We start from the raw sequence: 24,433 nt of genomic DNA, 5'->3' as shown, positions 1-24,433 counted from the left end.
CGGCGGCCGAAAATTAGCATGTTTTTCCTGCACTGATTGATTTTGTTTCCTTGTTCGATTTCTTGAGCATGCATTTGGCCGAAGGAACGAAACAGCGTCAGAATTGTAGGTTTCCTTGTGCGGATGGATTGTGTTCCCCAACTGTTGATGTGATTCTGTTGCGGCTGTTGTTCTACTGGAAGGCATTCTGTTGCCGTCCTGATGAACTGGATTGTTGATTTGGAGCATCTTGTTCGTCTGGTTTTGCTAGCTGAGATGGAACCATAAATGAGTGAACTTGTTCATTTGTTGCATTGGATATCTCTGTTAGGTTGCTGAAATGGTAGTTCAGTTATTTGCTGCTACAAATTAGCGGACGTGCTCTCACCTAGTTTGGAGGTTTTCTTATAATCAACTCTAGATCTTGGCAATTTGGATGCAGATGGTTTGATTTTTTTACTAGGGAACTGTTAAAAGAAACAAAACATAACCGAAATAGGACCCTCTTAGTTGGTGAACGATTCGCTGGGAGGAGGTGGGCCGGTGGGGATGTAAATGGCAAATAAGTGGCGTCCATAAGCCCCGTTTAGTCAGTTTTAGCTACCTTCATAGTTCATTTTCCTTAAAAAAATAAATGGCATGTCACCATGATGGAGACGATGGCGCGACAAGGAGCAGAGCGGTTGTAGGTAGTTCGGCGGCGTTGTAGGTAGTTCGACGGCGCGACAACGAGTTTCAGGATCATTTTTTCAGTTTTTATGCTGCTGAAAATTTGTGCACTGGAGCGCATAGTTCTGAAAACTCATAGGTGTGTTTCTGAATTTTTGGGGCGTGCAGTTTCTGTAGGATCCCCTTGTTTCATTTTTCTGAAGCTCATAGTTTATGATGTGATACAAATTTGTGTACTGGATCCCCTTCTGCTGAAAATTTGTGCACTGGATCCCATTTGTGTGTTTTTGAATTTCCGGAGCACGCAGTTTCTGTAGGATCCTCTTTGTTTTATTTTTTTGAAGCTCATAGTTTATGTTGTGATGCAGAGAGAACTTAAAGTTGCAGGATCTCATTTTTGTGTTAGTTTCTGAATTTTTGCAGCTCATCGTAGCGGTGCTCTGACGTAGGGAGATGCTCTCGTCGTCGGCACCAAGGTGGATGGTGTAGATGATATAGGTGGTGTAGACGTGTAGATGTGTAGTAGGGATTTGGATGTTGCAGATCCAGTGTTGCAGAATTGTTTATTTGACTTTCAGAATACGCTGATGGAGCTCATGCTATCCCCTTGATGTGATGTAGCCGATACTATTCTTTTCTGAATGTTTGTAGCTCAAAACTTCTGTAGCATTTTTTACTTGGAAGTTAGTGATGCAGGATTTTGATGTGTTGTATGGAATTAGTGGTACAGACTTGATGTGCTGCAGGAAACTAGTGATGCGGTATTTTTCTTTTTAGTTCAAAGCTTCTGTAGCTCATGCAGTTATCCAGTTTGTAGTCTCAGAGAAACATATATGTAGTTTCAGAGAAGGGAAGGAAACATATATGTAATTTCAGAGAAACAGTAGCTAAATTTAAGAGAAACTTACCTTTCTGAAACTAGTTTGTAGGTTATGTCTGTAGCTTATATTTCTGAAACTAGAGGAATGTTTGTACTGCTAGCTTATAGCACAGGGAACTCAGTTTTTGCTTCTGAAACTACATATATCTTTTCTCTGAAATTTAGCTACTGTTCCAATACTTTTCCATGAATTTTTAGCTCATGTTTATCTGAAGTTAGTTGGATTAACTAATGTTCTTTCAAACCTGCATTTTATCTGCAGTTATATATACAATCTTCAACTTTTGCTTAAGTACTTTTCATTCTCTGATAAGTAGATATGCATTGTTGATAGTTTCCATGTTTTCATTTTTGCTCTTGTTTTGCAGCATGCCTATCTTCCAAACTCGTTGGTCGGCAAAGCAGCTGCGCGGAATATTAATCTTTTCCATGTTTTTTGTATTTCTGCCTTTTCTATGCTCAGGACACGAGGTCGTTGCTCAATTTTCAGACATTCGTATCACCGAAGCTTTTCAAACACCCTTAGAATACTCTCAACTCAGCCGAAGAGTTCCATAAACTGCTGAGAAGCTCGTAGAAGATGACAATCGGAACAGAAGCTCGCTAGCTTAGTTTTTATTTTTTATTTTGTGAGTCCATGTGTCCGAAACATCCATTTATGTAACTGAAAACAACAAGTATCATGCCGGAGCTACCTAGATGTTTTTTGTTGAACTCAGAGCATCTATCATGCTGGGCATGTCCTCTTTTTTTTTTACCTTTTTAGTTTGTTTTGAAATGCTGGAGCATCATCCATCATGATTCATGCTGACCCATGTGAATGTGAACTAGAGATTGATGGAGAGTTGGTAATGAAAATGACAGGACTTTTTTGCAGCTTGGTATATTTTTGTTTTCATTGGTTTTTTTGTGCTGAAACAGTGAAATCACACTTCATGTGCCATGTATATTTACTGGGATTATATTGCCGAAACACTTCATTTTTTAACTGAAACCATCTTGCATCATCATGTATGTATGTAAATTACTGGAGGGAGGACAAAATGTGCTTAGCAATACTGGGAATATGTCAACATTTGCTGAAAGCATCATTCATGTTCTGGATCAGACCTCAAAAAACTGTTCAATACACAAGATGTTTCAAGTGCTGGAAACATGTTTTGTCGTAACATGAAAACAAAAATATTGTAAGGAGGACAAAATCAAGAAAACAACAAATTGAAAACTATTTCAAGATACAAAATGTGAGCCTTTCTTGCCTGTTTTCTTGCAGGATAGTGCTCTGTTTTCCTCCGTTTTCAGGCACACATAGGTATCAATTTCAGGCACACATAAGAATATGAGATCTTTTTATTTCCTCTGTTTTCCCGTAACATAGTTTTTGCAAAATGGAAATATATATTAAATGCATCATCAATGTTGCAAAATAGAAACTATGAATGTTTTTTCCTCAAGCACAATGTGAGGATCAAAAGAAAATGGAAAACATTTTATGGAGCATTTCTTTGGAGCATTTTTTCCTATAGGTTGAGTTGTATTGCTTGGGCATTTCTCGGAGCATTTGTCATCACCGCTCTCAAGTACAGACAGTTTGGTACAGCATGTCCAACCTCTGAGCAAAATTGACATTTAGGTGGTGCTGCCGCTGCCTCTGTCGCAACTTTGAGTGGTCCACATGCCTGCACAAGCCGCTTGCTGGTGTTGCTTGCTTCTGTTGCAATGATCTCCGAGGTGCTACTTGTTTCCGGTTTATCAGCTGTTCTAGCGTGCACACACCCAAAGACCCTCTTGATCATTACGACATCCTCTCGCTTCCGTCCCTTCTTCTGGTTGTACTTTGTTGAAGATATGTGTGTCCCGAAACCCAACTTGAAGGCATAGTCATTGTAGAATTTCTTTGCATCCTGAATTGTGTCAAAGACCATGCCAACATAGGGTGGTAGTGGCTGCGATGAAACATCTCCATCATCCGAATCATCTTGCATTGCATCATCAGCATGCAACAAACCATCTGAATCTTCATTATCATGGACAGAGAAGTTCCTTGGACATAGCTCCCTTCCCCTTCAGTCGCAGCTTCCTGAAATGAGGCACAAGTTTTTATTTTCGTAAAATATAGCAGGTGTTGTGCAATAATCACTTTTTTCATCTACAAGGCATCAAGAGTTATATTTGTTGTTTCAAAATTTTCAGAATTGCTGGAACTTCAAAATTTCATCTACAATGCATCAATAGATACATGGCCTAGATAGATACATGGAATCAACAGTTGTATTTTGCTGTTTTAGAAATTCATGCAATCCATTCCATTCATAAACAAAATTGAAACCAGAGACAACAACTAGCTATGTGTTTCTTATGTTGATAAACAAAAAAATGAGATGTTTCAGATACATGTTGCAGAGATACAAGAAGGAGGCAGGGGTTTAGGGTTGTGCCTTGGCTTCTCCCACATAATTCTAAAACTTTTTTTAGCTGCCACACGCATGAATCCAAACAGCCCGCTTCTGATAAATAGGATCTACAGCAGTTACAGTGACACGCAACTCAGGGATTAAGATTCAGAAACTTACCCAGCTGCCCTGATTTGATCTTGTCGAAGGAAGCCCCCCGGCGGCGGTCGGAGCTGAGAACGACGGCCACGGTCCCTGTAGCGCCCCGGCAGCAGCGCTTTCACGGTGGCGGGGCTTGGCGCCGCGCTGCGCGCAGGTGTGTCTGGATGGCAGACATGGTTTTTTATTTCTGAAACAGAGCGGTTGCTGCAGGAATAGTCATGCACGCCGTAGTTGGATCGGACGGTTGTCGGGACGCGTATCGGACGGTGGTACAAGCGATGGATGTTTCCAACACATCCGCCGGCCGACGCGTAGCGGCCACCTTATATTATCTACTGATTTGGACATTATTAGGCTTTATTATCCACTTTTATATTATTTTTGGAACTAACCTATTAACCGGAGCCCCAGCCCAGAATTGCTGTTTTTTTGCCTATTTCAGAGTTTCACAGAAAAGGAATATCAAACGGAGTCCAAACGGAATGAAACCTTCGGAAACGTGATTTTTGGAATGAACATGATCCAGGAGACTTGGACCCTACGTCAATAAATAAAGGAGGAAGCCACGAGGTAGGGGGCGCGCCTACCCCCCCTCCCAGGCGCGCCCTCCACCCTCGTGGGCCCCCTGTTGCTCCACCGACGTACTCCTTCCTCCTATATATACCTATGTACCCCCAAACGATCAGATACGGAGCCAAAAACCTAATTCCACTGCCGCAACCTTCTGTATCCACGAGATCCCATCTTGGGGCCTGTTCCGGAGCTCCGCCGGAGGGGGAATCCATCACGGAGGGCTTCTACATCAACACCATAGCCTCTTCGATGAAGTGTGAGTAGTTTACCTCAGACCTTCGGGTCCATAGTTATTACCTAGATGGCTTCTTCTCTCTTTTTGGATCTCAATACAATGATCTCCCCCTCTCTTGTGGAGATCTATTCGATGTAATCTTCTTTTTGCGGTGTGTTTGTTGAGACCGATGAATTGTGGGTTTATGATCAAGATTATCTATGAACAATATTTGAATCTTCTCTGAATTCTTTTATGTATGATTGGTTATCTTTGCAAGTCTCTTTGAATTATCAGTTTGGTTTGGCCTACTAGATTGATCTTTCTTGCAATGGGATAAGTGCTTAGCTTTGGGTTCAATCTTGCGGTGTCCTTTCCCAGTGACAGTAGGGGCAGCAAGGCACGTATTGTATTGTTGCCATCAAGGATAACAAGATGGGGTTTTTATCATATTGCATGAATTTATCCCTCTACATCATGTCATCTTGCTTAAGGCGTTACTCTATTTTCATTAACTTAATACTCTAGATGCATGCTGGATAGCGGTCGATATACCTGGCCATTCCTCGGGCCGGGCCGGGCTTCGCGCCGGGCCAACCAAAGCCCGACGCAAAAAACCAAGGCGCGAGCCCGGCCCGGCCCGGCCGTCGGGCCTAAAAATCGGGCCCGAGCCCAGCCCATCACACTAAAAGCCCGTCGGGCCTCAGGCCACGGGCTGGGCCTCTTCCTTAAATGGCGAAATCGGCGGGCCCGGGCCCGCCCCGGCCCGGGCTTCAGGCTCAAAACCTAGGCCCGAGCCCGGCCCATGGACAAGGTCGGGCCGGGCCGGGTCGGGCTTTTTCAGGCTGGGTCGGGTCGGGCCGACCGGGCCGGGCTGCCCATGGCCAAGTATAGCGGTCGATGAGTGGAGTAATAGTAGTAGATGCAGGCAGGAGTCGGTCTACTTGTCTCGGACGTGATGTCTATATACATGATCATACCTAGATATTATCATAACTATGCTCAATTCTGTCAATTGCTCAACAGTAATTCGTTCACCCACCGTAAAATACTTATGCTCTTGAGAGAAGCCACTAGTGAAACCTATGGCCCCTGGGTCTATCTTCATCATATTAATCTTCCAATACTTAGTTATTTCATTTGCTTTTATTTTACTTTGCATCTTTATCACAAAAATACCAAAAAAATATTATCTTATCATATCTATCAGATCTCACTCTCGTAAGTGACCGTGAAGGGATTGACAACCCCTTATCGCGTTGGTTGCGAGGAGTTATTTGTTTTGTGCAGGTACGAGGGACTCGCGCGTAGCCTCCTACTGGATTGATACCTTGGTTCTCAAAAACTGAGGGAAATACTTACGCTACTTTGCTGCATCATCCTTTCCTCTTTAAGGAAATCCAACGCAGTGCTCAAGAGGTAGCAAGAAGATTTCTGGTGCCGTTCCGGGGAGGTTCGTGCAAGTCAAGATTTGACTCCCGACAATGAGCCATTTCTGGCGCCGTTGCCGGGGAGTTGATGTCTACTACACAACCTTATTCTTGTAGACGTTGTTGGGCCTCCAGGTGCAGAGGTTTGTAGGACAATAGAAAATTTCCCTCAAGTGGATGACCTAAGGTTTATCAATCCGTAGGAGGCGTAGGATAAAGATGATCTCTCTCAAACAACCCTGCAACCAAATAACAAAGAGTCTCTTGTGTCCCCAACACACCGAATACAATGGCAAATTGTATAGGTGCAATAGTTCGGTGAAGAGATGGTGATACAAGTGCAATATGGATGGTAGATATAGGTTTCTGTAATCTGAAATATAAAAACATCAAGGTAACTAATGATGAAAGTGAGAGTAAACGGTATTGCAATGCGTTGAAAGAAGGCCTAGGGTTCATACTTTCACTAGTTCAAGTTCTCTCAACAACAATAACATAATTGGATCACATAACTATCCCTCAACATGCAACAAAGAGTCACTCCAAAGTCACTAATAGCGGAGAACAAACGAAGAGATTATGGTACGGTACGAAACCACCTCAAAGTTATTCTTTCCAATCAATCCATTGGGCTATTCCTATAAGTGTCACAAACAGCCCTAGAGTTCGTACTAGAATAACACCTTAAGACACAAATCAACCAAAACCCTAATGTCACCTAGATACTCCAATGTCACCTCAAGTATCCGTGGGTATGATTATACGATATGCATCACACAATCTCAGATTCATCTATTCAACCAACACATAGAACCTCAAAGAGTGCCCCAAAGTTTCTACCAGAGAATCACGACGAAAACGTGTGCCAACCCATATGCATAGGTTCATGGGCGGAACCCGCAAGTTGATCACCAAAACATACATCAAGTGAATCACGTGATATCCCATTGTCACCACAGATACGCACAGCAAGACATACATCAAGTGTTCTCAAATCTTTAAAGACTCAATCCGATAAGATAACTTCAATAGGGGAAACTCAATCCATTACAAGAGAGTAGAGGGGGAGAAGCATCATAAGATCCAACTATAATAGCAAAGCTCGCGATACATCAAGAACATATCACCTCAAGAACATATCACCTCAAGAACACGAGAGAGAGAGAGAGATCAAACACATAGCTACTGGTACATACCTCAGCCCCGAGGGAGAACTACTCCCTCCTCATCATGGAGAGCACCAGGATGATGAAGATGGCCACCGGAGAAGGATTCCCCCTCCGGCAGGGTGCCGGAACGGGTCTAGATTGGTTTTTGGTGGCTACGGAGGCTTCTGGCGGCGAAACTCCCAATCTATTGTGCTCCCGGATGTTTTTAGGGTATATGGATATATATATATATATAGGAGGAAGAAGTATGTCAGGGAAGCCACGAGGGGCCCACGAGGGTGGAGGGCACGCCCCCTGCCTCGTGCCTTCCTTGTTGCTTCCCTTACGCAGACCCCAAGTCTTCTGGATTGCTTCCGTTCCAAAAATAAGTTCCGTGAAGTTTCAGGTCAATTGGATTCCGTTTGATTTTCCTTTTCTGCGATACTCTAAAACAAGGAAAAAACAGAAACTGGCACTGGGCTCTGGGTTAATAGGTTAGTCCCAAAAATCATATAAATGCATATAAAACATCCAAGGTTGATAATATAATAGCATGGAACAATCAAAAATTATAGATACGTTGGGGACGTATCAGCATCCCGAGCTTAATTCCTACTCGTCCTCGAGTAGGTAAATGATAAAAACAGAATTTTTGATGTGGAATGCTACCTAACATATTTATCCATGTAGTTCTCTTTATTGTGGCAAGAATATTCAGATCCATAAGATTCAAGACAAAAGTTTCATATTGACATAAAACTAATGATACTTCAAGCATACTAACCAAGCAATTATGTCTTCTCAAAATAACATGGCCAAAGAAAGTTATCCCTACAAAATCATATAGTCTGGCTATGCTCCATCTTCACCACACAATGTATTCAAATCATGCACAACCCCGATGACAAGCCAAGCAATTGTTTCATACTTTTGATGTTCTCAAACTTTTTCAATCTTCACGCAATATATGAGCGTGAGCCATGGATATAGCACTATAGGTGGAATAAAATGGTGGTTGTGGAGAAGACAAAAAGGAGAATATAGTCTCACATCAACTAGGCATATCAACGGGCTATGGAGATGCTCATCAATAGATATCAATGTGAGTGAGTAGGGTGAAGGAAATATGCCCTAGAGGCAATAATAAAGTTATTATTTATTTCCTTATATCATGATAAATGTTTATTATTCATGCTAGAATTGTATTAACCGGAAACATAATACATGTGTGAATACATAGACAAACAGAGTGTCACTAGTATGCCTCTACTTGACTAGCTCGTTAATCAAAGATGGTTATGTTTCCTAACCATGAACAAAGATTTGTTATTTGATTAACGGGATCACATCATTAGGTGAATGATCTGATTGACATGACCCATTCCATTAGCTTAGCACCCGATCATTTAGTATGTTGCTATTGCTTTCTTCACGACTTATACATATTCCTATGACTATGAGATTATGCAACTCCCGGTTGCCGGAGGAACACTTTGTGTGCTACCAAACGTCACAATGTAAATGGGTGATTATAAAGTTGCTCTACAGGTGTCTCCAAAGGTACATGTTGGGTTGGCGTATTTCGAGATTAGGATTTGTCACTCCGATTGTCGGAGAGGTATCTCTGGGCCCTCTCGGTAATGCACATCACATAAGCCTTGCAAGCATTGCAACTAATGAGTTAGTTGCGAGATGATGTATTACGGAACGAGTAAAGAGACTTGCTGGTAACGAGATTGAACTAGGTATTGAGATACCGACGATCGAATCTCGGGCAAGTAACATACCGATGACAAAGGGAACAACGTAAGTTGTTATGCGGTCTGACCGATAAAGATCTTCGTAGAATATGTAGGAGCCAATATGAGCATCCAGGTTCCGCTATTGGTTATTGACCGGAGATGTGTCTCGGTCATGTCTACATTGTTCTCGAACCCGTAGGGTCCGCACGCTTAAGGTTTCGATGAAAGTTATATTATGAGTTTATGAGTTTTGATGTACCGAAGTTAGTTCGGAGTCCCAGATGTGATAACGGACATGACGAGGAGTCTCGAAATGGTCGAGACATAAAGATTGATATATTGGACGGCTATATTCGGACACCGGAAGTGTTTCGGGTGATTTCGGAGAAAACCGGAGAGCCGGAGGGTTACCGGAACCCCCCCGGGAGAAGTAATGGGCCATATGGGCCTTAGTGGAGAGAGAGAGAGGGGCAGCCAAAGGTGGGCCCCGCGCCTCCTCCCCCCTGGTCCGAATTGGACTAGGAGAGGGGGGGGGGGCGGCGCCCCCCTTTCCTTCTCCCTCCCCACTTCTTTCCCCCTCCTAGTAGGAGTCCTACTCCTACTAGGAGGAGGACTCCTCCTTGGCGCGCCATAGGGGCCGGCCGGCCTCCTCCCCTTGATCCTTTATATACGGGGGCAGGGGCACCCCTAGACACACAAGTTGATCCACATGGTCATATTCTTAGCCGTGTGCAGTGCCCCCTTCCACCATAATCCTCGATAATATTGTAGCGGTGCTTAGGCGAAGCCCTGCGACGGTAGTACATCAAGATCGTCACCACGCCATCGTGCTGACGGAACTCTTCCCCGACACTTTGATGGATCGGAGTCCGGGGATCGTCATCGAGCTGAACGTCTGCTAAAACTCGGAGGTGCCGTAGTTTCGGTGCTTGATCGGTTGGGCCGTGAAGACGTACGACTACATCAACCGCGTTATGCTAACGCTTCTGTTGTCGGTCTACAAGGGTACATAGATCACACTCTCCCCTCTCATTGCTATGCATCACCATGATCTTGCGTGTGCGTAGGAAATTTTTTGAAATTACTACGTTCCTCAACAGTGGCATCCGAGCCTAGGTTTTATATGTTGATGTTATATGCACGAGTAGAACACAAGTGTGTTGTGGGCGATATAAGTCATACTGCTTACCAGCATGTCATACTTTGGTTCGGCGGTATTGTTGGATGAAGCGGCCCGGACCGACATTACGCGTACGCTTACGCGAGACCGGTTCTCCCGACGTGCTTTGCACATAGGTGGCTTGCGGGTGACAGTTTCTCCAACTTTAGTTGAACCGAGTGTGGCTACGCCCGGTCCTTGCGAAGGTTAAAACAGCACCAACTTGACAAACTATCGTTATGGTTTTGATGCGTAGGTAAGATTGGTTCTTGCTTAAGCCCGTAGCAGCCACGTAAAACTTGCAACAACAAAGTAGAGGACGTCTAACTTGTTTTTGCAGGGCATGTTGTGATGTGATATGGTCAAGACATGATGCTAAATTTTATTGTATGAGATGATCATGTTTTGTAACCAAGTTATCGGCAACTGGCAGGAGCCATATGGTTGTCGCTTTATTGTATGCAATGCAATCGCGTTGTAATGCTTTACTTTATCACTAAGCGAAGGAAATATGCCCTAGAGGCAATAATAATGTTATTATTTATTTCCTTATAATCATGATAAATGTTTATTATTCATGCTAGAATTGTATTAACCGGAAACATAATACATGTGCGAATACATAGACAAACAAAGTGTCACTAGTATGCCTCTACTTGACTAGCTCGTTAATCAAAGATGGTTATGTTTCCTAACCATGAACAATGAGTTGTTATTTGATTAACGGGATCACATCATTAAGAGAATGATCTGATTGACATGACCCATTCCATTAGCTTAGCACCCGATCGTTTAGTATGTTGCTATTGCTTTCTTCATGACTTATACATGTTCCTATAACTATGAGATTATGCAACTCCCGTTTACCGGAGGAACACTTTGGGTACTACCAAACGTCACAACGTAACTGGGTGATTATAAAGGAGTACTACAGGTGTCTCCAAAGGTACATGTTGGGTTGGCCTATTTCGAGATTAGGTTTTGTCACTCCGATTGTCGGAGAGGTATCTCTGGGCCCTCTCGGTAATGCACATCACATAAGCCTTGCAAGCATTGCAACTAATGAGTTAGTTGCGAGATGATGTATTACAGAACGAGTAAAGAGACTTGCTGGTAACGAGATTGAACTAGGTATTGAGATACCGACGATCGAATCTCGGGCAAGTAACATACCGATGACAAAGGGAACAACGTATGTTGTTATGCGGTCTGACCGATAAAGATCTTTGTAGAATATGTAGGAGCCAATATGAGCATCCAGGTTCCGCTATTGGTTATTGACCGGAGATGTGTCTCGGTCATGTCTACATTGTTCTCGAACCCGTAGGGTCCGCACGCTTAAGGTTTCGATGAAAGTTATATTATGAGTTTATGAGTTTTGATGTACCGAAGTTAGTTCGGAGTCCCGGATGTGATAACGGACATGACGAGGAGTCTCGAAATGGTCGAGACATAAAGATTGATATATTGGACGGCTATATTCGGACACCGGAAGTGTTTCGGGTGATTTCGGAGAAAACCGGAGAGCCGGAGGGTTACCGGAACCCCCCCGGGAGAAGTAATGGGCCATATGGGCCTTAGTGGAGAGAGAGAGGGGCAGCCAAAGGTGGGCCCCGCGCCTCCTCCCCCCTGGTCCGAATTGGACTAGGAGAGGGGGGGGGGGGCGGCGCCCCCCTTTCCTTCTCCCTCCCCACTTCTTTCCCCCTCCTAGTAGGAGTCCTACTCCTACTAGGAGGAGGACTCCTCCTTGGCGCGCCATAGGGGCCGGCCGGCCTCCTCCCCTTGATCCTTTATATACGGGGGCAGGGGCACCCCTAGACACACAAGTTGATCCACATGGTCATATTCTTAGCCGTGTGCGGTGCCCCCTTCCACCATAATCCTCGATAATATTGTAGCGGTGCTTAGGCGAAGCCCTGCGACGGTAGTACATCAAGATCGTCACCACGCCATCGTGCTGACGGAACTCTTCCCCGACACTTTGATGGATCGGAGTCCGGGGATCGTCATCGAGCTGAACGTCTGCTAAAACTCGGAGGTGCCGTAGTTTCGGTGCTTGATCGGTTGGGCCGTGAAGACGTACGACTACATCAACCGCGTTATGCTAACGCTTCTGTTGTCGGTCTACAAGGGTACATAGATCACACTCTCCCCTCTCATTGCTATGCATCACCATGATCTTGCGTGTGCGTAGGAAATTTTTTGAAATTACTACGTTCCTCAACAGTGGCATCCGAGCCTAGGTTTTATATGTTGATGTTATATGCACGAGTAGAACACAAGTGTGTTGTGGGCGATATAAGTCATACTGCTTACCAGCATGTCATACTTTGGTTCGGCGGTATTGTTGGATGAAGCGGCCCGGACCGACATTACGCGTACGCTTACGCGAGACCGGTTCTCCCGACGTGCTTTGCACATAGGTGGCTTGCGGGTGACAGTTTCTCCAACTTTAGTTGAACCGAGTGTGGCTACGCCCGGTCCTTGCGAAGGTTAAAACAGCACCAACTTGACAAACTATCGTTATGGTTTTGATGCGTAGGTAAGATTGGTTCTTGCTTAAGCCCGTAGCAGCCACGTAAAACTTGCAACAACAAAGTAGAGGACGTCTAACTTGTTTTTGCAGGGCATGTTGTGATGTGATATGGTCAAGACATGATGCTAAATTTTATTGTATGAGATGATCATGTTTTGTAACCGAGTTATCGGCAACTGGCAGGAGCCATATGGTTGTCGCTTTATTGTATGCAATGCAATCGCGTTGTAATGCTTTACTTTATCACTAAGCGAAGGAAATATGCCCTAGAGGCAATAATAATGTTATTATTTATTTCCTTATAATCATGATAAATGTTTATTATTCATGCTAGAATTGTATTAACCGGAAACATAATACATGTGCGAATACATAGACAAACAAAGTGTCACTAGTATGCCTCTACTTGACTAGCTCGTTAATCAAAGATGGTTATGTTTCCTAACCATGAACAATGAGTTGTTATTTGATTAACGGGATCACATCATTAAGAGAATGATCTGATTGACATGACCCATTCCATTAGCTTAGCACCCGATCGTTTAGTATGTTGCTATTGCTTTCTTCATGACTTATACATGTTCCTATAACTATGAGATTATGCAACTCCCGTTTACCGGAGGAACACTTTGGGTACTACCAAACGTCACAACGTAACTGGGTGATTATAAAGGAGTACTACAGGTGTCTCCAAAGGTACATGTTGGGTTGGCCTATTTCGAGATTAGGTTTTGTCACTCCGATTGTCGGAGAGGTATCTCTGGGCCCTCTCGGTAATGCACATCACATAAGCCTTGCAAGCATTGCAACTAATGAGTTAGTTGCGAGATGATGTATTACGGAACGAGTAAAGAGACTTGCTGGTAACGAGATTGAACTAGGTATTGAGATACCGACGATCGAATCTCGGGCAAGTAACATACCGATGACAAAGGGAACAACGTATGTTGTTATGCGGTCTGACCGATAAAGATCTTTGTAGAATATGTAGGAGCCAATATGAGCATCCAGGTTCCGCTATTGGTTATTGACCGGAGATGTGTCTCGGTCATGTCTACATTGTTCTCGAACCCGTAGGGTCCGCACGCTTAAGGTTTCGATGAAAGTTATATTATGAGTTTATGAGTTTTGATGTACCGAAGTTAGTTCGGAGTCCCGGATGTGATAACGGACATGACGAGGAGTCTCGAAATGGTCGAGACATAAAGATTGATATATTGGACGGCTATATTCGGACACCGGAAGTGTTTCGGGTGATTTCGGAGAAAACCGGAGAGCCGGAGGGTTACCGGAACCCCCCCGGGAGAAGTAATGGGCCATATGGGCCTTAGTGGAGAGAGAGAGGGGCAGCCAAAGGTGGGCCCCGCGCCTCCTCCCCCCTGGTCCGAATTGGACTAGGAGAGGGGGGGGGGGCGGCGCCCCCCTTTCCTTCTCCCTCCCCACTTCTTTCCCCCTCCTAGTAGGAGTCCTACTCCTACTAGGAGGAGGACTCCTCCTTGGCGCGCCATAGGGGCCGGCCGGCCTCCTCCCCTTGATCCTTTATATACGGGGGCAGGGGCACCCCTAGACACACAAGTTGATCCACATGGTCATATTCTTAGCCGTGTGCGGTGCCCCCTTCCACCATAATCCTCGATAATATTGTAGCGGTGCTTAGGCGAAGCCCTGCGACGGTAGTACATCAAGATCGTCACCATGCCATCGTGCTGACGGAACTCTTCCCCGACACTTTGATGGATCGGAGTCCGGGGATCGTCATCGAGCTGAACGTCTGCTAAAACTCGGAGGTGCCGTAGTTTCGGTGCTTGATCGGTTGGGCCGTGAAGACGTACGACTACATCAACCGCGTTATGCTAACGCTTCTGTTGTCGGTCTACAAGGGTACATAGATCACACTCTCCCCTCTCATTGCTATGCATCACCATGATCTTGCGTGTGCGTAGGAAAATTTTGAAATTACTACGTTCCTCAACAGTGGCATCCGAGCCTAGGTTTTATATGTTGATGTTATATGCACGAGTAGAACACAAGTGAGTTGTGGGCGATATAAGTCATACTGCTTACCAGCATGTCATACTTTGGTTCGGCGGTATTGTTGGATGAAGCGGCCCGGACCGACATTACGCGTACGCTTACGCGAGACCGGTTCTCCCGACGTGCTTTGCACATAGGTGGCTTGCGGGTGACAGTTTCTCCAACTTTAGTTGAACCGAGTGTGGCTACGCCCGGTCCTTGCGAAGGTTAAAACAGCACCAACTTGACAAACTATCGTTATGGTTTTGATGCGTAGGTAAGATTGGTTCTTGCTTAAGCCCGTAGCAGCCATGTAAAACTTGCAACAACAAAGTAGAGGACGTCTAACTTGTTTTTGCAGGGCATGTTGTGATGTGATATGGTCAAGACATGATGCTAAATTTTATTGTATGAGATGATCATGTTTTGTAACCGAGTTATCGGCAACTGGCAGGAGCCATATGGTTGTCGCTTTATTGTATGCAATGCAATCGCGCTGTAATGCTTTACTTTATCACTAAGCGAAGGAAATATGCCCTAGAGGCAATAATAATGTTATTATTTATTTCCTTATAATCATGATAAATGTTTATTATTCATGCTAGAATTGTATTAACCGGAAACATAATACATGTGCGAATACATAGACAAACAAAGTGTCACTAGTATGCCTCTACTTGACTAGCTCGTTAATCAAAGATGGTTATGTTTCCTAACCATGAACAATGAGTTGTTATTTGATTAACGGGATCACATCATTAAGAGAATGATCTGATTGACATGACCCATTCCATTAGCTTAGCACCCGATCGTTTAGTATGTTGCTATTGCTTTCTTCATGACTTATACATGTTCCTATAACTATGAGATTATGCAACTCCCGTTTACCGGAGGAACACTTTGGGTACTACCAAACGTCACAACGTAACTGGGTGATTATAAAGGAGTACTACAGGTGTCTCCAAAGGTACATGTTGGGTTGGCCTATTTCGAGATTAGGTTTTGTCACTCCGATTGTCGGAGAGGTATCTCTGGGCCCTCTCGGTAATGCACATCACTTAAGCCTTGCAAGCATTGCAACTAAATGAGTTAGTTGCGGGATGATGTATTACAGAATGAGTAAAGAGACTTGCCGGCAACGAGATTGAACTAGGTATTGGAATACCGACGATCGAATCTCGGGCAGGTAACATACCGATGACAAAGGGAACGACGTATGTTGTTATGCGGTCTGACCGATAAAGATCTTTGTAGAATATGTAGGAGCCAATATGGGCATCCAGGTCCCGCTATTGGTTATTGACTGGAGACATGTCTCGGTCATGTCTACATTGTTCTCGAACCCGTAGGGTCCGCACGCTTAAGGTTACGATGACAGTTATATTATGAGTTTATGCATTTTGATGTTCGGAAGGTTGTTTGGAGTCCCGGATGTGATCACGGACATGACGAGGAGTCTCGAAATGGTCGAGACATAAAGATTGATATATTGGAAGCCTATGTTTGGATATCGGAAGTGTTCCGGGTGAAATCGGGATTTTACCGGAGTACCGGGAGGTTACCGGAACCCCCCGGGAGCTAAATGGGCCATGATGGGCCTTAGTGGAAAAGAGAAGAGGCAGCCCTACATGGGCCGCGCGCCCCTCCCCTCCCTTGGTCCGAATTGGACAAGGAGAGGGGGCCGGCCCCTCTCTCTCTTTTCCCCCTCCACAAGTCCTATTCCAACTAGGATTGGGGGGGGGGGAATCCTACTCCCAGAGGGAGTAGGACTCTCCTGGCGCGCCCTATGTGGCCGGCCAGCCTCCCCCCTTTGGTCCTTTATATACTGAGGCAGAGGCACCCTAGAACACACAAGTTGATCCACGTGATCTATTCCTTAGCCGTGTGCGGCACCCCCAGCCACCATAGTCCTCGATAATACTGTAGCGGAGTTTAGGCGAAGCCCTGCTACTGTAGTGCATCAAGATCGTCACCGCGCCGTCGTGCTGACGGAACTCTTCCCCGACACTTTGCTGGATCGGATTCCGGGGATCGTCATCGAGCTGAACGTGTGCTAGAACTCGGAGGCGCCGTAGTTTCGGTGCTTGATCGGTCGGATCGTGAAGACGTATGACTACATCAACCAAACGGTTCCATTGTCGATCTACTAGGTATGTAGATCACACTCCCCCCCTCGTTGCTATGCATCACATGATCTTGCGTGTGCGTAGGAAATTTTTTGAAATTACTACGTTACCCAACAGTGGCATCCGAGCCTAGGTTTTATATGTTGATGTTATATGCACGAGTAGAACACAAGTGAGTTGTGGGCGATATAAGTCATACTGCCTACCAGCATGTCATACTTTGGTTCGGCGGTATTGTTGGATGAAGCGGCCCAGACCGACATTACGCGTACGCTTACGCGAGACCGGTTCTCCCGACGTGCTTTGCACAGAGGTGGCTTGTGGGTGACAGTTTCTCCAACTTTAGTTGAACCAAGTGTGGCTACGCCCGGTCCTTGCGAAGGTTAGAACAGAGTCAAATTGACAAACTATCGTTGTGGTTTTGATGCGTAGGTGAGATTGGTTCTTACTTAAGCCCGTAGCAGCCACGTAAAACTTGCAACAACAAAGTAGAGGACGTCTAACTTGTTTTTGCAGGGCATGTTGTGATGTGATATGGTCAAGACATGATGCTGAATTTTATTGTATGAGATGATCATGTTTTGTAACCGAGTTATCGGCAACCGGCAGGAGCCATATGGTTGTCGCTTTATTGTATGCAATGCAATCGCGATGTAATGCTTTACTTTATCACTAAACGGTAGCGATAGTCGTAGAAGCACAAGCTTGGCGAGATGACAACGATGCTACGATGGAGATCAAGGTGTCACGCCGGTGACGATGGTGATCACGACGGTGCTTTGGAGATGGAGATCACAAGCACAAGATGATGATGGCCATATCATATCACTTATATTGATTGCATGTGATGTTTATCTTTTATGCATCTTATCTTGCTTTGATTGACGGTAGCATTATAAGATGATCTCTCACTAATTATCAAGAAGTGTTCTCCCTGAGTATGCACCGTTGCGAAAGTTCTTCGTGCTGAGACACCACGTGATGATCGGGTGTGATAGGCTCTACGTTCAAATACAACGGGTGCAAAACAGTTGCACACGCGGAATACTCAGGTTATACTTGACTAGCCAAGCATATACAGATATGGCCTCGGAACACGGAGACCGAAAGGTCGAGCGTGAATCATATAGTAGATATGATCAACATAATGATGTTCACCAATGAAACTACTCCATCCCACGTGATGATTGGACATGGTTTAGTTGATTTGGATCACGTGATCACTTAGAGGATTAGAGAGATGTCTATCTAAGTGGGAGTTCTTAAGTAATATGATTAATTGAACTTAAATTTATCATGAACTTAGTCCCTGATAGTATCTTGCTTGTTTATGATGATTGTAGATAGATGGCTCGTGCTGTTGTTCCGTTGAATTTTAATGCGTTCCTTGAGAAAGCAAAGTTGAAAGATGATGGTAGCAATTACACGGACTGGGTCCGTAACTTGAGGATTATCCTCATTGCTGCACAGAAGAATTACTCCTGGAAGCACCGCTAGGTGCCAGGCCTGCTGCTGGAGCAACACCAGATGTTATGAACGTCTGGCAGAGCAAAGCTGATGACTACTCGATAGTTCAGTGTGCCATGCTTTACGTCTTAGAATCGGGACTTCAACGACGTTTTGAACGTCATGGAGCATATGAGATGTTCCAAGAGTTGAAGTTAATATTTCAAGCAAATGCCCGGATTGAGAGATATGAAGTCTCCAATAAGTTCTATAGCTGCAAGATGGAGGAGAACAGTTCTGTCAGTGAGCATATACTCAAAATGTCTGGGTATAATAATCACTTGATTCAATTGGGAGTTAATCTTCCAGATGATTGCGTCATTAACAGAATTCTCCAATCACTGCCACCAAGCTACAAGAGCTTCGTGATGAACTATAATATGCAAGGGATGAACAAGACTATTCCCGAGCTCTTTGCAATGCTAAAAGCTGCGGAGGTAGAAATCAAGAAGGAGCATCAAGTGTTGATGGTCAACAAGACCACTAGTTTCAAGAAAAAGGGCAAAGGGAAGAAGAAGGGGAACTTCAAAAAGAACGGCAAGCAAGTTGCTACTCAAGAGAAGAAACCCAAACCTGGACCTAAGCCTGAAACTGAGTGCTTCTATTGCAAGCAGACTGGTCACTGGAAGCGGAACTGCCCCAAGTATTTGGCCGATAAGAAGGATGGCAAGGTGAACAAAGGTATATGTGATATACATGTTATTGATGTGTACCTTACCAATGCTCGCAGTAGCACCTGGGTATTTGATACTGGTTCTGTTGCTAATATTTGCAACTCGAAACAGGGACTATGGATTAAGCGAAGATTGGCTAAGGACGAGGTGACGATGCGCGTGGGAAACGGTTCCAAAGTCGATGTGATCGCGGTCGGCACGCTGCCTCTACATCTACCTTAGGGATTTGTATTAGACCTAAATAATTGTTATTTGGTGCCAGCGTTGAGCATGAACATTATATCTGGATCTTGTTTAATGCGAGACGGTTATTCATTTAAATCAGAGAATAATGGTTGTTCTATTTATATGAGTAATATCTTTTATGGTCATGCACCCTTGAAGAGTGGTCTATTCTTATTGAATCTCGAGAGTAGTGATACACATATTCATAATGTTGAAGCCAAAAGATGCAGAGTTGATAATGATAGTGCAACTTATTTGTGGCACTGCCGTTTAGGTCATATCGGTGTAAAGCGCATGAAGAAACTCCATACTGATGGGCTTTTGGAACCACTTGATTATGAATCGCTTGGTACTTGCGAACCGTGCCTCATGGGCAAGATGACTAAAACACCGTTCTCCGGTACTATGGAGAGAGCAACAGATTTGTTGGAAATCATACATACAGATGTATGTGGTCCGATGAATATTGAAGCTCCTGGCGGATATCGTTATTTTCTCACCTTCACAGATGATTTAAGCAGATACGGGTATATCTACTTAATGAAACATAAGTCTGAAACATTTGAAAAGTTCAAAGAATTTCAGAGTGAAGTGGAATCATCGTAACAAGAAAATAAAGTTTCTACGATCTGATCGTGGAGGAGAATATTTGAGTTACGAGTTTGGTGTACATTTGAAAAATTGTGGAATAGTTTCGCAACTCACGCCACCCGGAACACCACAGCGTAATGGTGTGTCCGAACGTCGTAATCGTACTTTACTAGATATGGTGCGATCTATGATGTCTCTTACTGATTTACCGCTATCGTTTTGGGGATACGCTCTAGAGACAGCTGCATTCACGTTAAATAGGGCACCATCAAAATCCGTTGAGACGACGCCTTATGAACTGTGGTTTGGCAAGAAACCAAAGTTGTCGTTTCTAAAAGTTTGGGGCTGCGATGCTTATGTGAAAAAGCTTCAACCTGATAAGCTGGAACCCAAATCGGAGAAATGTGTCTTCATAGGATATCCAAAGGAAACTATTGGATACACCTTCTATCATAGATCCGAAGGGAAGACTTTTGTTGCTAAATTCGGAAACTTTCTGGAGAAGGAGTTTCTCTCGAAAGAAGTGAGTGGGAGGAAAGTAGAACTTGATGAGGTAACCGTACCTACTCCCTTATTGGAAAGTAGTACATCACAGAAAACTGTTTCTCGACACCTACACCAGTTAGCGAGGAAGCTAATGATGATGATCATGAAACTTCAGAACAAGATACTACTGAACCTCGTAGATCAACCAGAGTAAGATCCGCGCCAGAGTGGTACGGTAATCCTGTTCTGGAAGTCATGCTACTAGATCATGATGAACCTACGAACTATGAAGGAGCGATGGTGAGCCCAGATTCTGCAAAGTGGCTTGAAGCCATGAAATCTGAGATGGGATCCATGTATGAGAACAAAGTATGGACTTTGGTTGACTTGCCCGATGATCGGCAAGCAATTGAGAATAAATGGATCTTCAAGAAGAAGACTGACGCTGACGGTAATATTACTGTCTACAAAGCTTGACTTGTCGCAAAAGGTTTTCGGCAAGTTCAAGGGATTGACTACGATGAGACCTTCTCACCCGTAGCGATGCTTAAGTCTGTCCGAATCATGTTAGCAATTGCCGCATTTTATGATTATGAAATTTGGCAGATGGATGTCAAAACTGCATTCCTGAATGGATTTCTGGAAGAAGAGTTGTATATGATGCAACGAGAAGGTTTTGTCGATCCAAAGGGAGCCAACAAAGTGTGCAAGCTCCAGCGATCCATTTATGGACTGGTGCAAGCCTATCGGATTTGGAATAGACGTTTTGATAGTGTGATCAAAGCATTTGGTTTTATACAGGCTTTTGGAGAAGCCTGTATTTACAAGAAAGTGAGTGGGAGCTCTGTAGCATTTCTGATATTATATGTGGATGACATATTACTAATTGGAAATGATGTAGAATTTCTGGATAGCATAAAGCGATACTTGAATAAAAGTTTTTCTATGAAAGACCTCGGTGAAGCTGCTTACATATTAGGCATTAAGATCTATAGAGATAGATCAAGACGCTTAATTGGACTTTCACAAACCACATACCTTGACAAAATTTTGAAGAAGTTCAAAATGGATCAAGCAAAGAAAGGGTTCTTGCCTGTGTTACAAGGTGTGAAGTTGAGTAAGACTCAATGCCCGACCACTGCAGAAGATAGAGAGAATATGAAAGACAAGTTCAAGGGATTGACTACGATGAGACCTTCTCACCCGTAGCGATGCTTAAGTCTGTCCGAATCATGTTAGCAATTGCCGCATTTTATGATTATGAAATTTGCAAATGGATGTCAAAAGTGCATTCCTGAATGGATTTCTAGAAGAAGAGTTGTATATGATGCAACCAGAAGGTTTTGCCGATCCAAAGGGAGCTAACAAAGTGTGCAAGCTCCAGTGATCCATTTATGGACTGGTGCAAGCCTCTCGGAGTTGGAATAAACGCTTTGATAGTGTGATCAAAGCATTTGGTTTTATACAGACTTTTGGAGAAGCCTGAATTTACAAGAAAGTGAGTGGGAGCTCTGTGGCATTTCTGATATTATATGTGGATGACATATTATTGATTGGAAATAATATAGAATTTCTGGATAGCATAAAGGGATACTTGAATAAGAGTTTTTCAATGAAAGACCTCGGTGAAGCTGCTTACATATTGGGCATTAAGATCTAATATAGAGATAGATCAAGACGCTTAATTGGACTTTCACAAAGCACATACCTTGACAAGGTTTTGAAGAAGTTCAAAATGGATCAAGCAAAGAAAGGGTTCTTGCCTGTGTTACAAGGTGTGAATTTGAGTAAGACTCAATGTCCGACCACCGCAGAAGATAGAGAGAAAATGAAAGATGTTCCCTATGCTTCAGCCATAGGATCTATCATGTATGCAATGCTGTGTACCAGACCTGATGTGTGCCTTGCTATAAGTCTAGCAGGGAGGTACCAAAGTAATCCAGGAGTGGATCACTGGACAGCGGTCAAGAACATCCTGAAATACCTGAAAAGGACTAAGGATATGTTTCTCATATATGGAGGTGACAAAGAACTCATCATAAAAGGTTAAGTTGATGCAAGCTTTGATACTGATCCAGACGATTCTAAATCGCAAACCGGATACGTGTTTACATTAAACGGTGGGGCTGTAAGTTGGTGCAGTTCTAAACAAAGCGTTGTAGTGGGATCTACATGTGAAGAGGAGTACATAGCTGCTTCGGAAGCAACAAATGAAGGAGTCTGGATGAAGGAGTTCATATCCGATCTAGGTGTCATACCTAGTGCATCGGGTCCAATGAAAATCTTTTGTGACAATACTGGTGCAATTGCCTTGGCAAAGGAATCCAGATTTCACAAGAGAACCAAGCACATCAAGAGACGCTTCAATTCCATCCGGGATCTAGTCCAGGTGGGAGACATAGAGATTTGCAAGATACATACGGATCTGAATATGGCAGACCCATTGACTAAGCCTCTTCCACGAGCAAAACATGATCAGCACCAACGCTCCATGGGTGTTAGAATCATTACTGTGTAATCTAGATTATTGACTCTAGTGCAAGTGGGAGACTGAAGGAAATATGCCCTAGAGGCAATAATAAAGTTATTATTTATTTCCTTATAATCATGATAAATGTTTATTATTCATGCTAGAATTGTATTAACCGGAAATACATGTGTGAATACATAGACAAACAAAGTGTCACTAGTATGCCTCTACTTGACTAGCTCGTTAATCAAAGATGGTTATGTTTCCTAACCATGAACAATGAGTTGTTATTTGATTAACAGGATCACATCATTAAGAGAATGATCTGATTGACATGACCCATTCCATTAGCTTAGCACCCGATCGTTTAGTATGTTGCTATTGCTTTCTTCATGACTTATACATGTTCCTATAACTATAAGATTATGCAACTCCCGTTTACCGGAGGGACACTTTGGGTACTACCTAATGTCACAACGTAACTGGGTGATTATAAAGGAGTACTACAGGTGTCTCCAAAGGTACATGTTGGGTTGGAGTATTTCGAGATTAGGTTTTGTCACTCCGATTGTCGGAGAGGTATCTCTGGGCCCTCTCGGTAATGCACATCACTTAAGCCTTGCAAGCATTGCAACTAAATGAGTTAGTTGCGGGATGATGTATTACAGAACAAGTAAAGAGACTTGCCGGCAACGAGATTGAACTAGGTATTGGAATACCGACGATCGAATCTCGGGCAAGTAACATACCGATGACAAAGGGAACGACGTATGTTGTTATGCGGTCTGACCGATAAAGATCTTCGTAGAATATGTAGGAGCCAATATGGGCATCCAGGTCCCGCTATTGGTTATTGACTGGAGACATGTCTCGGTCATGTCTACATTGTTCTCGAACCCGTAGGGTCCGCACGCTTAAGGTTACGATGACAGTTATATTATGAGTTTATGCATTTTGATGTACCGAAGGTTGTTCGGAGTCCCGGATGTGATCACGGACATGACGAGGAGTCTCGAAATGGTGAGACATAAAGATTGATATATTGGAAGCCTATGTTTGGATATCGGAAGTGTTCTGGGTGAAATCAGGATTTTACCGGAGTACCGGGAGGTTACCGGAACCCCTCGGGAGCTAAATGGGCCATGATGGGCCTTAGTGGAAAAGAGAAGAGGCAGCACTACATGGGCCGCGCGCCCCTCCCCTCCCTTGGTCCGAATTGGACAAGGAGAGGGGGCCGGCCCCTCTCTCTCTTTTCCCCCTCCACAAGTCCTATTCCAACTAGGATTGGGGGGGGGGGAATCCTACTCCCAGAGGGAGTAGGACTCTCCTGGCGCGCCCTATGTGGCCGGCCAGCCTCCCCCCTTTGGTCCTTTATATACTGAGGCAGAGGCACCCTAGAACACACAAGTTGATCCACGTGATCTATTCCTTAGCCGTGTGCGGCGCCCCCAGCCACC

The 24,433-nt window shown here is 44.1% G+C and overlaps 1 long non-coding RNA gene across 1 annotated transcript in view; it reads right to left on the bottom strand.

Annotated features, from left to right (window-relative positions):
• The window catches only part of LOC147992487 (uncharacterized), a 285,776-nt gene that overhangs the window by 131,196 nt on the left and 130,147 nt on the right, over positions 1–24,433 (bottom strand). The window lies entirely within an intron of this gene.

This window comes from Triticum urartu, chromosome 1A, assembly GCF_056163025.1.
Source record: "Triticum urartu cultivar PI428250 chromosome 1A, HENAU_Tu73, whole genome shotgun sequence".
Taxonomy (NCBI): domain Eukaryota; kingdom Viridiplantae; phylum Streptophyta; class Magnoliopsida; order Poales; family Poaceae; genus Triticum; species Triticum urartu.
The sequence above is the reverse complement of the archived record's forward strand: the minus strand, read 5'-3'. Positions and strand labels throughout refer to the sequence as shown.